Source organism: Ictalurus furcatus, chromosome 1 (assembly GCF_023375685.1).
Source record: "Ictalurus furcatus strain D&B chromosome 1, Billie_1.0, whole genome shotgun sequence".
NCBI classification, from domain to species: Eukaryota; Metazoa; Chordata; class Actinopteri; order Siluriformes; family Ictaluridae; genus Ictalurus; species Ictalurus furcatus.
Window position 1 is genome coordinate 36235716 of NC_071255.1, and position 14281 is coordinate 36249996.

Genomic DNA, 14281 nt, shown 5'->3' on the forward strand with positions numbered 1-14281 from the left:
AATCATTTCTTAAGTTTGTATTGCCAGGTAAAATGTATCACACATTTCCTTTTATGTTTAATGAACGTGTTCAGTTTTTTCTTTAATGATCGTTTCGAGATTTGTTTTTGAATGTCGTGACACTCCTTATCTGCTATATTCCACTATACTTTGTGAAGTAGGGAAAAGGTCCTAAACTTAAGAACAACATCATTTCTGAATAAATTGGCCATGAACCGAGTGCTTGTGTGCCATTTTGAAAGTGCAGCCCCTCTGATTTGTGCCCTGTAGGGTGGAATGTTTGTGGAGGATTTTTGTAGACGTATCATTTCTCCTCCGTAACGAGCCATGGGACGTGTGTTTTACCCCGTGGAGTCATAATGCTGCAGCAGAAGAAGAGCAAATTGGGTCTTTAAAGCGGGGGCACAAGGCTGAGTCGCATCCGCCGAGCATTCAGCACTTACGCATCGCCAAAGAAACGCCCGATTCTGCAGGATTCGCTGCCAAAGGCAGTGCTCTCTCAATAAGTAAGGGCCATCTCAATATTTCCCCTGGGCATGAGGGATAAGACAGCACACACACGCACACACACACACACGGTGTGTGATGCTGCTTTTCTTCCTTCCACATTCTGAAATTATTGAAAGATTAAAAAGCATGTGTTTGCACAGACAGGCGCACCTGATCTCCCTTTAATTAAACGTGTAGATGGCTTGTTTGCCAATCTAAACCGCCGATGGACTGAGGGACTTTGCTCAGCCGTCCGAAAACGCGCTTGGAAAGCCAAAGATAACTCTCCAGGCACAAAGATGGCGGATTCTGGCTGCTCGAGCGTGAGTCCAGCGAATGATTTCACACAATGAGGGACGTCCCGGGGAAATCGATAAAAGCCGCCAAAGCCGATTGTGTGTTTTTCAGGAAGGAGTGAAGTTTCCACGTGATTTTGATAAAGAAGCCAGTCCATGTTGTGTAGAATCTGTTTAAAGCGTCATGTTCACCCACCCAGTGCCGGTCCAAGCCCATTTGGTGCCCTAGGTGAGATACATCCTCAATAAATTTATACAACACTCATTTCTCGTACGCAATAATGTTTTATTTACTTCGATAATTTATTTAAAAAAACAAATAAACAGCCATTGTGGATAGGCATCATTTTCACTAAATGATCAGGGTGTGTGACTTCATCCACTGAACAGCGGTGAACCTTTTAGTCGCACAAGTTAAACATTCAGATACCGCACATCTATAACAGCATCTTGTTATGGAAGCGAAAATCAGTCCGTGGTGTGCTTAGCCATTAGCATTTTTAAGAGCCGGACAGAAGTCCACCGATCCTGCTCTTCATTATAAATCCATTATGTAAATAATTTAACACCATCTTGCATCTTCTTTTTTTAATTTTTTTTTTTTCGAAAAGATGGTTTTTGTCGCTTCAATTTGCATCTGAGCTCACATTCTTGATCGCTACTGCCGGTAATACGTCAGCAGCGTTCGCATAAAAATGATACCATGATCGTTATCGTTCATAACGGCGTAAAAAAAAAAAACAACGCAAAATTAGCATTTAGTCACACAGACACAGCAACGCTGATGACTGATAAGTCTGATGTACTTTTTAATTTCATTAAAGAATCAATAAAAAACCCCACTGGTGATGAGCGTGGTGTTGCACAGACTGCCACTTATTTACATCGGCACTAGGGGGCGCCAACAAACCGATTTGACCAAACAAACTTTTCTGAGGTAATAAAAGACACGAGGAACGTTAAATGTGGCTCGGTACTGTTAATCGGATCCAGTGGGGCGCCGCCACAAATAAGGTGACGCCCAAGACGGCTGACTATGATGCCTAATGGATTGACCGGCCCTTCATCCACCACACATGTGAACAAAAAATGGGGCGGCTGTGGATCAGGTGGTAGAGAGGGTCGTTCACTAATCGTAGGGTCGGCGGTTCGATTCACGTCCCACGTGACTCCACATACCGAAGTGTCCTCGGGCAAGACACTGAACCCCAAGTTGCTGCCTTGCATGGCAGCTCTGCTACCATTGGTGTGTGTGTGAGTGTGTGTGAATGGGTGAATGAGACCCAGTGTAAAGTGCAGACCGTTTACCATTTATTTTTACCAAAAAACCTGTTGGTTATTCCGACTCTGAGAAGTGTTCATGCTCCGAGATTCTATGTAAGGTTGCCTAGCATCACACCACAGCGCTGTTGTTCAATCAGCGCTCATTATTTGCTCTACACCGTCTGTGTTAATTGTCCTTTAACCTTCATCGGGGTTCAATCATGTGGTGCGACCATCATACGAGTCCCTGTGTGAGATGTATCTCAAAACAAACAAAAGAAAAATGCATAACAGAACACACACTACAAAAAAATGACATCTTAGCAAGTGGTAGTAATTTTACTCATTTTTACGCATTTATTTCTAAAAAGAAGCTAAATTATCTCCCAAGAGAATAAGAATATGATAAGCATGTAATGAGTCATAATGTCCAGAAACAGGTGTAATGATCTTATATTTGGTTTACTGTAATCTTGGAATAAGAAATACTAGATGAATTGAACTGTATTGAAGATATTTTCACTTCTCAAGATGACTTTTTTTTTGTAGTGCAGGGAGCGGGATTTCGTCACAGCGCCTGTATTTTGATATTAAGATTTTTATGTAGCGATAAAATATTGAGAGATCAGAGGTACGTGTGAAAGTAAGCTTTCCAAAATATCCTGGTCATAATTAAGAGCGGAATTCAACACACACATGAGCGATAAATATCAACAGAAACGCAAACTTAAAGTCCCCATGAAGTCAAAATGGACGTTTCGTGGCTTTTAGTATGAATATTCTCACCTTAAGGTTATCTATAACTAGTGCGCTCCAAAACAACGACAAAATTAGCATTTAGAAGATATATGCATTCAGAATTAACACTCCCTCTCTCTCTCTCTCTCTCTGTCTCTCTCTCTCTCTCTCTCAGTTTTGATGATGTCATTCTGCATCAGATTTTCTGCCCAATCAAATGCTCTGTAGAATCCCGCCCCCTAACATTATAAAAATCCATGGTACTAGCTCTCAAGTACGGCTTAGCTCGGGCTGTGAGGTATGTTAAACGCTATTGTCTGTTTAAAAAGGAGGAGGAGTCACTCGATATGTCCCGCCCTGACTTCCTGTTTCAGTGGAAATCGTCAACACGTCGAATAACGCTGCGTGTTTCAAGGCACTTCACAGGGATGTTAAATCACGCTGTTCAAGCTGCCTTGTTCTTCGCGGTGAGCGCCGCCATGTTGAAGTGACATCATGGAATCTCAGCTAGGATCGAGTTGAAGTCTGTGCTCTGGGAAAACTCTGAGTTTCCACGTAGGAGTTATGAGCTGGAGAGCCGTCCATACGGATCTTTACTACTGGGAAATTTCCAACTTATATAGTGAAAGTACTCAAAGGATAAAGTGAGAACAAGTGCGGACCAATCACAGGACAAGGACGGAGACAGGAGCAGGAAGCAAAACAAAAGCATGTCAAAATAAAAGTACATGCTGCAACGGGAAACAATTGGGGGGGGGGGATTCGTGACAGCAATGATCATGCAAGTTAATTAAATTTTTAGATATCCTGAACCGTGCACAGGCCTCGGTCTACGTGGGCTATATGAAGGGAGGGCGACTCTATAGGGAGGTGACGTGGGACATCGTACATTTCATCCATCATATCGATGGAAAGCGATAGGCACGCCATCAAGGTCACAACGCGGTCCCTCAAGGGACATGAGAGTAGCGCTGAAAAAAGATCAACCAAACCATTTTGATGGGTGGATGCAAGATCTGTCTAATAGCACCACCTACAGGCCAGGGAAGCTTGGCTCATGTTGATTGTGTCGATCGGCTGTTTCACCAAAGCGAAGTTCGATGCTTGTCCAGGGGTAACGTTCTGAGTCACGTTTACGTGGCAAGGTTGGGGGCATCATGATGAATTTCAAACTCTAAAACACATTTCCTGTTCGTCGTGAATAACGTATTCATATTTGGTCACATCCCCGGTACGTCGTTACTATAGAAACGATAACGTATTAGAACGAGAATTAGAATGAATATAAACCTGTGATGTGCAGCAGCTGCTGTTCTAGAAAACTAATCAACACCTTCTGACCAATCACAATCCAGAATTCAGTAGTGCTGAGGTATTAAGTGTTTAAAGTGTTGAACAGTTTAAAGTGTTTCTAACCTCAACCACAACAACAACAACTACAACAACAACAACAACAATAACCACACGTCTGCTGTATCTGATCGCGAGTTGCAGCATGTTTTTGACAGAAAAGCTGAATCTCGATGAAGATGGAGGATGAGAGAAGTGGAAGTCAGGCTCTTTATCACAGTGTAGGATTACTGCAATCTCTAAAATATGGAGGCACACACACACACACACACACACACACACACACACACACACAGGTCACACTCCGAATGTGTGAATGATTGCCGAGCACACAGCGATCAGATTCTTAGGATTTATTTTTTTTCTCTGTCAGTCCCACTGAGATTAAAAAGACTTCATATGTGACAGAAAGAAGCTGGAAGAGAAAGAATTCTAACTGCATTTGAAAGTATCACGCAGTATCGCTCACACACTCACACACTCACACACTTGTGTTAGTACGTGAACCGAAACACTGATGCAAGAACAATGTCACACCCTCAGTCCATCGGTCCTCGTGAACTGATGACATCATGTAATATTATAGTGTGTGTGTGTGTGTGTGTGTGTGTGTGTGTGTTTAAAATGATACACTGAATGAGAACTATTTTATTAATGGACTAAAAAAACCATTCCCCACAACAACACTGCGCCACCACCACCAGCTAGACCTGACGACACAAGGCAGGCCCATGGATTCATGCTGTTGATCTGCGTCCTCCGTTCCCAATCCCACATGATGCTTCATCTGTTTCAGCGAGTTTGGTAAATGGTCTGCACTTATATTGCACATTTTTAACCTTAGCGATTCTACAAAGCGCTTTACACGGTGTCTCATTCACCCATTCACACACGCACTCACTCACACACCAATGGTAGCAGAGCTGCCATGCAAGGCGCTAACTTGCCATCGGGAGCAGCTTGGGGTTCAGTGTCTTCCCCAAGGACACTTCGGTATGTGGAGTCACGTGGGCCGGGAATCAAACCTCCAACCCTACGATTAGTGGACGACCCGCTCTACCACCTGATCCACAGCCACCCCTGTGGTCTCAGATTCCTGTTCTTGGCTGACCCGAGTGAAACCCGACGTCATCTTCTGCTGCTGTACTGTAGGACTGACATGTTGTGTCTTCTGAGATGCTTTTCTGCTCACCGTGGTTGTAAGGAGTGCTTATTTGAGTTAGCATAGCCTTCCTGTCCGCTCAAACCAGTCCATTCACCTCTGACCTCTCTCATCCGCGGGGCGTTCCCACACACAGAACCGTCACCTTTGTATTTCGCACCATTCTGTGTAAACGCAATTACCAGTCGTGTGTGTGTGTGTGAAAATCCCTGGAGATCAGCCATTTCTGCCGTTTATGAAACACTCAAACCTGCACTAAATAACCATGCCACGCCCCCTGAGATCACTGAGACTTTTCCTCATTCTGACTGATGTGCACATTAACCGAAGCTTGTGATCTGTACCTGTACGAGTTTATGCATTATGCTGCTGTGCAGGTGTCCCTAATAAAGTGGACGGTGATTTTGGATGTGTGTGTGTGTGTGTGTGTGTGTGTGTGTGTGTTTGTGTGTGGCCTGCTGCTGTCAGACAGCGTGTTTCCCGAGGGGAAGCCCGAACGCTGACAGCAGGACTGAACCTGTCACCTGTCTGCTCATCTCCTGCACTCTGCTGAGTGTGTGTGTGTGTGTGTGTGTGTGTGTGTGTGTGTCACGCTCACATGCAGGAATAAAACCCCGGTGAGAAATGAATCTGCGGATGCTCAGGCTGACGATCGATCGGGGCTGCAGGATAGATGTGGAAGTGCTTTGATATTTTACTCTGGCCGAATGGAAAACGTTAGACAACATGGCCGTGTGTCTAACACACACACACACACACACACACACACACACACATCCTCTGTCATCGATTAATAAGCCTGGAATATATATATATATATATATATATATATATATATATATATATATATATATATATATATATATATATGCAAAGTGCACAACATTTTAACAACACACACACACTCCCTTGGCTCGTCAGGCATTATTACCCATAATGCAATGTGAGCATCAGTGTTAACACGGACAAATACCAGGCAACTTTTCTAGACTCTTCTTTTAACACAGTGTCGTTGTGTAACGTCCCAAATCACACATTCTAGTACAAAAATATCTAACACTATTATTTGGGACATGAGTATAATATAATAAAAATGTGTCACAAATTCATCCCAGTGAGATGTCATTCGGTGTGGAGATCATTATTTAAAAATAAATAAAAAAAAAAAAAATTGGTTCTTATTTGGTTGTCCCTTTGGGAACCCTTATAGGTTCTATCTGGAACTCTACTACCGTGTTTCGCTATCAGTAGGATTCCAAGTAATAATTTTAAGAAGCTTAGAACCCTTTATTCAATGAACCCTTAAAGAACTCTTAAAGAACTCTTCTTTCTTTCTCATTGATCAAAACTTTAGGACTTTTAAGGGTTCTTTGCTTGTCCCTCTGCGGAAAGGTTCTACAGTATCTACATAGAACGCTACAACAAAGTGTTTCACTATGAGTAGGGTTCCAAACAGAACCATTTTTTTTTTTTTTTTTTTTTTTAGGAAATAAGGTTCCTGTCTCCCTGTAGCACCGTCTCGGGCGTCTTCCATTACAGACATTACAGTTTATTGCTCTGGACACGTCTGCAGTCCTCATGTCTCCTGCAGCAGGTCTATGGCATGTTCACGCAGGAGAGCAGGAACCCTAGACATCTTTCTCCTGGTGTTTTTCAGAGTCAGTAGAAAGGGCTGTTTAGTGTCCTAATTATTGTAACTGACTTTAATCACCTTCCTCCTGTACACTGTTCGTGACTTAAGGACTGTGCAATGTGCAATAACTGTTTATGTTTCATTAAACAAGCATGAAAAACATCACTTAAACCCTTCCCAATAAAGATCTGTAAAGATTATTTGGATTTTACAATACAGTCTCCTGAAAAAGGGGGCGTTTCTGTATATATATATATATATATATATATATATATATATATATATATATATATCATTATAGTCCTGGTTTCAGGAAAGTTAGAGTATTGTGTGAGATGCACGGTGATATGTCTCTGGAGCGCACTAGCTTATAGATAACCTTCATTCAATTAAATTTTATCTGTGTAGCGCTTTTAACAACGGACATTGTCTCAAAGTAGCTTTACAGAAACGTATAAACACAGGACGGAGATTTTAAGCGTGTGAATTTATCCCTATTGAGCGAGCCGGTGGCGACGTAAGGCGGACATATCCATACTAAAAGCCACAAAACTTCCATTTTGATTTCATGTGGACTTTAAGAGTTCTTTAATGGGTTATTGGATAATAAAGTGTTTATAGCTTCTTTAAAAAAAAAAAAAGAGTTCTGCTTAGAAATACTCTGCTGTAGGCGTATGCTACATCGAACTACTAACGAGGGACAACCGAACAACCCTTAAGGGCTGTATATATTTTTTAAAAGTGTACAGAAAAGTCTTATAAAAAGGTTTTTTAAAGGGTTGATTGGGTAAGTAAGTGTGCTCAGCTTCTAAAATGGTTCTACTCGATAGGAAGCCGATGTGTTGTGGGGTTCTACAGGGATACTTTCTTACAGGTTCTGCACAAGGAATAACGCATTTAAGGGTTCAGAATGGTTTAAGGGTTGAGCAAATGTTTAAGGGTTCAAAAGGTTGTTTGTAGCGGGATAAAATGAATAAATAATCACAAATCTGGGTTGTTCTGTGTTTCTGGAAAGGGTTATTTTTGATGATGATGATGATGATGATGATGATGATGATGATGCTGTATAACAGTGCAAAAAAAAAAAAAATCTCCTGTCTGATTGACTAAGATTGTCAGATTGTTGTTTTTCTAATCGCTGGTGTGACGTCGGTGTAATCGGACGATAAACATCTCATGTACAGTCTGATCTCAGACAGGATGCCCTTTCTTACCGCGTTCTCTCACTGATAATGATCCTGCTGTGAAGGTTTAATATCATTACATTCGTCTGGATAAAAGCAGTGTTTCAGCAGCTGCCGTCTGCGCTTTACGGAGAAACGCAGGAGTCAGAAAAGCACTTATCTCTCCACCCATCCATCCGTCCATCCATCCATCCGTCCCTCCCTCCATCCACCCCTCCGCCGTGCTGACCACTCACTCCACAGCGCATTAATCAATTCCATAATTAGATCCTTTCCCCCGAAAGACTCGCCGCCCCGCAGTCTGCAATTACATTACATTACATTATATTACATTCCATTACATTACCCAGCAAAAAACTGCAAATATGACGGACAGAAAAGAAAGCCAGCACACGAGGCGAGGAAATAACAGAACGGTTCCGTTTTTCATTTCCTCAGTTGCTCATGCCAACCTGACATTGATTATTTTCCTGAAACAGCGCGTGCTAAAACGGTTTATTCGTCTTACTCCACAACAACTACGAGCTTAAGTTCTAAGAGTAAAAAAAAAAAAGGGTTTCTGATTTAAAAAAAAACAGCACTTTGTTGTAGGGTTCTAAAGTACATAGAACTCTTGAAGGTTCCCCCAATGGAGTTCCTGTACTATTTTATTTTAGAACTTTTTATTTTTTTCAGACGGGTTCTTCACGTTATCTCTTAGAGGAAACCCTTAAAGATTCTGTGTAGATCTTTACAACAGTGTTTCCCGATCAGAAAGCGTTCCAGCGAGGCTAAGAACCATTAAAGAACCCTTTCTGCTAATAGTGTACCAAGTACCAAGAGCTAAATGTTAAACTCCTGAAAGGTTCTGGAAAATAAGAATAAACCAAAGAGCAATAATGCAGAGTTTGTACCACACAGTTAATATACAGTGAGGGAAAAAAGTATTTGATCCCCTGCTGATTTTGTACGTTTGCACACTGACAAAGAAATGATCAGTCTATAATTTTAATGGTGGATTTATTTGAACAGTGAGAGACAGAATAACAACAAGAAAATCCAGAAAAACGCATGTCAAAAATGTTATAAATTGATTTGCATTTTAATGAGGGAAATATGTATTTGACCCCCTCACAATCAGAAAGATTTCTGGCTCCCAGGTGTCTTTTATACAGGAAACAAGCTGAGATTAGGAGCACACTCTTAAAGGGAGTGCTCCTAATCTCAGCTTGTTACCTGTATAAAAGACACCTGTCCACAGAAGCAATCAATCAATCAGATTCCAAACTCTCCACCATGGCCAAGACCAAAGAGCTCTCCAAGGATGTCAGGGACAAGATTGTAGACCTACACAAGTCTGGAATGGGCTACAAGACCATTGCCAAGCAGCTTGGTGAGAAGGTGACAACAGTTGGTGTGATTATTCGCAAATGGAAGAAACACAAAAGAACTGTCAATCTCCCTCGGCCTGGGGCTCCACGCAAGATCTCACCTCGTGGAGTTGCAATGATCATGAGAACAGTGAGGAATCAGCCCAGAACTACATGGGAGGATCTTGTCAATGATCTCAAGGCAGCTGGGACCATAGTCACCAAGAAAACAACTGGTAACACACTACGCCGTGAAGGACTGAAATCCTGCAGCGCGCGCAAGGTCCCCCTGAAAGCACATATACATGCCCGTCTGAAGTTTGCCAATGAACATCTGAATGATTCAGAGGACAACTGGGTGAAAGTGTTGTGGTCAGATGAGACCAAAATGGAGCTCTTTGGCATCAACTCAACTCGCCGTGTTTGGAGGAGGAGGAATGCTGCCTATGACCCCAAGAACACCATCCCCACCGTCAAACATGGAGGTGGAAACATTATGCTTTGGTGGTGTTTTTCTGCTAATGGGACAGGACAACTTCACCGCATCAAAGGGACGATGGATGGGGCCATGTACCGTCAAATCCAGGGTGAGAACCTCCTTCCCTCAGCCAGGGCATTGAAAATGGGTCGTGGATGGGTATGACAATGACCCAAAATACACGGCCAAGGCAACAAAGGAGTGGCTCAAGAAGAAGCACATTAAGGTCCTGGAGTGGCCTAGCCAGTCTCCAGACCTTAATCCCATAGAAAATCTGTGGAGGGAGCTGAAGGTTCGAGTTGCCAAACGTCAGCCTCGAAACCTTAATGACTTGGAGAAGATCTGCAAAGAGGAGTGGGACAAAATCCCTCCTGAGATGTGTGCAAACCTGGTGGCCAACTACAAGAAACGTCTGACCTCTGTGATTGCCAACAAGGGTTTTTAAACCAAGTACTAAGTCATGTTTTGCAGAGGGGTCAAATACTTATTTCCCTCATTAAAATGCAAATCAATTTATAACATTTTTGACATGCGTTTTTCTGGATTTTTTTGTTGTTATTCTGTCTCTCACTGTTCAAATAAATCTACCATTAAAATTATAGACTGATCATTTCTTTGTCAGTGGGCAAACGTACAAAATCAGCAGGGGATCAAATACTTTTTTCCCTCACTGTATACACTCTTAGGAGTCTTAATAAATGGTTCTTTAAGGGTTCCTCAAGGGTTTGTTGGACAATTAGAGGGCTGTTAAAGTTCTACTTGGAACCCTGACATGTTCTAGGGATTAAGAAGAAGATATTGACCATAATTTTGAGCGTGTACTGTACATACACTCCTAGAAAAGGGGTTCTTCAAGGGTTCTTTAAGGGTTCACTGGATAATTAGAGGTGGCTTAGTGCTTAGCATGTTCACTTCTCAGCTCCAGAGCTGAAGGTTCGATTCACACTGCTGCCCTGTGTCTGCAGAGTTTGGATGTTCTCCCCGTGCTGCGGGGGTTTCCTCCGGGTACTCCGGTTTCCTCCACCAGTCCAAACACATGATTGGTGTTTCCAAAGTGTCCGTAGTGTATGAATGGGTGTGTGAGTGTGTATGTGATTGTGCTATGGGATGTATTGGCACCCTGTCCAGGGTGTACCCCGCCTTGTGCCCCATGCCTCCTGGGATCGGCTCCAGGTTCCCCGCGACCCAGGTACAGAAAATGGATGGATGGATAATTAGAGGGTTCTTAGCTTCCTCAAAGGGTTCTACTTCCAACCCTGACATGTTCTATGTATTTAGTTATTTGGAGTTTGTATCACACGCTTACCCAATTAATACCAACACTGTGAGAAAATGGTTCTCTAAGGGTCCCTTAAGGGTTCATTGGACAATTAGAGGGCTCATAGCTTCCTGAAAAAGTTCTACTTGGAACACTGTCAGGTTCTAGGTATTAAGAAGAAACTACTGAGCAGTAATTTGGAGACTATACCACAAGCTGACCCAAGTTAATACGCACACTGTTATGAGAGTTATAAGAGGTTCTTCAAGGGTTCTTTAAGGGTCTGCTGGATTATTACAGGGTTCATAGCTTCCTAAAAGGGTTCTACTTTGAACCCTGACAGGTTCTATGTCTTTAGAAAAAAAAGATGAGAATAATTTGGAGTTTGCGTCACACACACTTACCCAATTAATACCAACAGTGTGAGAAAATGGTTCTTCAAGGGTTCCTTAAGGGTTCATTGGTTAATTACGGGTTTGTAGCTTTCTAAAAAAAAGTTCTACTTAAAAACCTGTCAGGTTCAAGGTATTAAGAGAGAAATAATCAGCAGTAATGTGAAGACTGACCAAAGCTAATACATCCACTCCAAGAAAAAAAAAAAAAAAGGTTATTCAAGGGTTCTTTAAGGGTTTACTGGATTATAAGAGGGTTCTTGATTTAAAAAAAAAATGGGAACACATTCTGGTAGGAAAACCCGTTGTTGTAGGGGTTCTACAAAGATTGTAGAAACTCATTGACCAATAATTGTGTCTCATTTGTGATGAAACCTTTATGCCCCTCCCCCCTCCCCCCCCCACATCCAGAGTGAGAACTGACTACTGGTGTAGTTTAGTTTTCGTCCTGTTGGTTCAGTGCTGTAATGTTTTTGTTCCAGTCCTGCTCTTAATCCCATCTCCATAGTGAAGTCCTCTTACAGTAATGTAGCTTAACATAAAACCTCCAACGAGTGGACAATTACGCTAACAATTACGCTAATATAAACACGATCACTTATACGTCACTGTGATAAAAAGACTAAGAGCACGACGACCGACAACTGTTTCTATTTCATTAAACCCCCATACAATTTGTTCCTCTCTGTAACTGTAAGGTCTTTCCAGGCCTAATGCGAACACACACACACACACACACACACACTTGTATCAAATGACTTTAAAGTGGCTGTAAAACAGCTAAAGCTGATATCTCGACACGACTTCACACTCACTGAGTCAAACGAGCCTTTATTTTTCAGCGCTGTCATTAATCACAGAGACTCACACACACAGTGAGAGAGAGGGAGGAAGTAACCGTGTATGTGTATGTGTGTGTGTGTGAGAGAGAGAGAGAGAGAGAGAAAGAGAGAGAGAGAGAGCTCTGAGTGGACTGCGGTGTTTGTGGTGACGGCCATAATGAGATTTCACTTAATTGCCCAAGTTTGTAAAACGACCGCAGAATGCTTGCCGTTGTCTAAATACGGCTCTGACTGTCACGGTGCCGTCCTTGCTGGATGACCTGAAGTGTTCTCAAGTCATCTCAAGTTCATACACACACACACACACACACACACACACACGAATGCATTACATTAGCTCTGTACAATACAGACAAAACATCATATTGCGTTATTGAGCTGTAATACATTTTACGATATATAAAAAACATTTCATTTAAAGTTCAGTAATAAATTATTTAAATTATTTAAATGCTTGGAACAGGTGCCAATAGCCTTTAGCTTCCCTCACAGCCAGGGGGAACCTACAACTGTCGGGGGCGGGACACTTCAGATTCTACAGAGCATTTGATTGGACAACAACAAATCTGATGAGAAGCTGAAGTGCAGAATGATGTCATCAGCACCGTTGATCCGTATCAGTGGTATACAAAGAGTGTTCCTTGTGAATACGTATAACGTCTAACGAGCTGCACTAGCTTATAGATCACCTCAAGGCTGAAATATTCACACGAAAAGCCACAAAACTTCTATCTTGATTTCATCATGTGGACTTTAAAATATGTTTTATAAAAAATAAAATAAAAAAAAAGAGTACATGCTGAAGTGGTGTGATACAGATTCTCTTGATAACTGCACGGTCTGGGGTGTGTTATTCCCCTTATACCACAGCAATCTACCAGCAATTACAATGTGTAATTTATTAATGTACGAATACACACTCACAGTACATCACATCGACGATAAACTGGTATTCTCTTATCGGACTTTTCTTTTCTTTCTCTCTCTCTCTCTCTCTCTCTCTCTCTCTCTCTCAAAAAAAAAAATGCAGCTTGTCCATATGTATATTGACTTATATATATATTATAATTGTATATTGACTATATTGAATATATATATATATATATATATATATATATATAGTTTGTAGCTCTGTTTATCACCATTATCTCTTCTCTTAAAGCGCTATGTAAAGTAGGGCTCGGTGATATAACATGTTATGATTACACGCTACTTACAACGCATCACGTTAATGCATAATAAAGAGGGTTATTCTGTTTCAACTGTCATGCACGTTTAGTTTTAGTAATGATAACAATTTTGCATAATGCCTTATGGATTGTGACCACGTTCATCGATTCTTACAGATATGACTTGTGTAGAAATCGTTATGAGCTGTCATGTGAACAGGTAAAACTCCACTTTCCTAAAAATACATACAGTTAAAAAGCGCCGACACTGGAGACTCCTTCCGTCCAGATTCATCTGTGAACGGGCCGTTACTATAGAAACCATAGCGTAATAGAACGAGCACGTCCGCGTACCGTCCGCGCCGCGCCGCACCGTTCATACAGTCACAATGCACACCTTCTGACCAATCAGATCCACGCCGTGAAGAGTACATGCAAAATTATTCAAGATGTCAAAAGGTATACGTACGTAGGCTATATAAACTGTTTAATTCCATCACTTATTTAAAGAATGTTCATGAGTACAGTGATGCTGTAAGAGTAGTTAATAAAGCAGCTGTGTTAAACTGTGGGTCCTTGTAAATGAAAGGCCAGCTGAGTAAACTGTGTTTAATTTAAAAAAAGAAAAAAAGAAAAAAAGTGCATTCCTACACAAAAAGAATGATCTAGCCCTCTACG